The sequence below is a fragment of the Ipomoea nil genome, unplaced genomic scaffold, assembly GCF_001879475.1.
Source record: "Ipomoea nil cultivar Tokyo-kokei standard unplaced genomic scaffold, Asagao_1.1 scaffold2338, whole genome shotgun sequence".
NCBI lineage: Eukaryota > Viridiplantae > Streptophyta > Magnoliopsida > Solanales > Convolvulaceae > Ipomoea > Ipomoea nil.
Window position 1 is genome coordinate 42,282 of NW_017618766.1, and position 1,997 is coordinate 44,278.

Consider the following 1,997-nt stretch of genomic DNA (forward strand, 5'->3'; position numbering starts at 1 on the left):
CATGTGTGAGACATTAAATGGGGTGATTTTAGAGGCTAGGTGTAAGCCAATAATTTCTATGTTAGAAGAGATTAGAGTTTACATTATGAGAAGATTAGTCAAAAATAGGGAGTATGGGAGAAATTGGAAGACTGATTATGCACCTAGACAACTTCAAAAATTAGAGAAAAATAGAAAATTGGCAGCAGTTTGGGAGGTTGATTGGAATGGGGGAGATCATCATGAAGTTTCTTGGGAGAATGTTGAGGCACAAACAAGGGAAAGTTACTCTGTGAATATAAAGGAAAAAAGTTGTAGTTGTAGAGGATGGGATATAAGTGGAGTTCCCTGTCAACATGCAATCTCAGCAATTATGTATGAGGGTCAAGATCCAACAAAATATTTAGATAATTACTTTAAGAAGGATGTTTATCTAAAGGCATACGAGCACATGCTTCATCCAGTGAAAGGGCCAATGTTTTGGCCTAAAAGAAATGTAGAAGAAATTTTGCCACCTTATGTTAAAAAGGTGTTTGGCAGACCACAAAAGGAAAGAAGAAGGGAAGAATTAGAAGGTCGTAAAAAGGTTAAAATGTCTAGGATCGGAAGAAAAATGAAGTGTAGCATATGCCGACAAGAAGGACATAATAGGCTAAGATGTCCAAAAGTGGTAGATCCTTACTATCAAAGGCCTAATATCCAGGTACTACTGTTACATTTCTTCATTTATTCTTTGTTTGTTTGATTGATTTTTTTTTTTAATTTTTTTTACTAATATGACTCGTATTATTATGTGTTTAGAAAACAAAAAAAATGAAGAATGATGCAAGTAGACAGACAAGGCCTGAGCCATCTCACCCTACTCCAGTTCCATGCCAAACTAGTACATATGAACCTTCACAAAATGCAAATAGGCAAGCTGGTTCATTGCACCTTACTCAAGCTGGTTCATTGCACCTTACTCGAGCTGGTTCATTGCACTTTATTCAAGCTGGTTCATCTCATCATACACAAAATGCAACAAGCAGACATTCAAAAAAAATTTCAGTTGTTAATGTAAGCAAACAAGTTTTGTCTTATATATATATATATATATATTTTTTTTTTTTACAATACTAATTCACTTTTTATTTAGCACATAGAACTAATTTTCTTTTTCATAAAACTAGCCAGGAAAATCTAATAAATACGTAGTTGCAACATCTAATACTGAACGATACATTTCACTTGGTAAACTACAGGTGAGTGACAATTTTAATTTTCCAACCAAAGTAAATGTGTTCATAAGTTTTTATAACTTAACATTTTCTTTGCTTGTGATATAGGAAATACAGCGTGAAAAAGCTAAGGACAAACTACAATCTTCAATTCGTGCAAGAGATTCTACACCGTTTCCAACCCAAGAAAGCATCAATTACTCATTGGATTCATGAATTAGTTTTTATTATTGTGTATTAGTGCTTAATACGGTTTGGGTACATGTGTTTTTAGACAAATCAAAAATTTGGTGGCTTGTTTAAAATTAGTACATTGTGATGTTATTTAAGATGTTATGTGATGAATGAATATTTGTCTTACTATTTAAAATGTTATGTTAAACAGACATTTTGAACCCATAAATTGGTGGCTTGTTTAATTAATTCTTAATTAAATTTAATATCATACAATTACATTTTTTTTTTAATTTGGTGGCATACACTCACACTTATTTTATTCAATTTCAAATGTATTGCTCATTTGAATTAATAATTTTTATATAGTTATAATTATTATAATATTATTACCAATAATAATAAAAAAATTACACTAATGTCCTTATGGGTCATTTTACATGTTAACCGCTAATCTAAACAGCTAATTTTACCAAACGTCTTTTTTACAAATCGCTGATACAATCTGCTGGTCAAACTCACTAATCTAATCCGCTATTTGTTAACCGCTAACACAATCCGCTAACGCTAATCGCTAACCGCTGAGTTGCTAAACAAGGCCAAAGACTATACTATTATATGTGTGTG

The 1,997-nt window shown here is 31.8% G+C and overlaps 1 long non-coding RNA gene across 1 annotated transcript; it reads left to right on the plus strand.

The window, feature by feature from the left end:
• The first annotated feature begins 944 nt into the window (after positions 1 to 944).
• Positions 945 to 1,475, plus strand: LOC109151993. The gene is made up of 3 exons (XR_002049321.1): positions 945 to 1,035; positions 1,149 to 1,220; positions 1,305 to 1,475. It is a non-coding gene; the product is annotated as an uncharacterized LOC109151993 (long non-coding RNA).
• Positions 1,476 to 1,997: the final 522 nt, after the last annotated feature.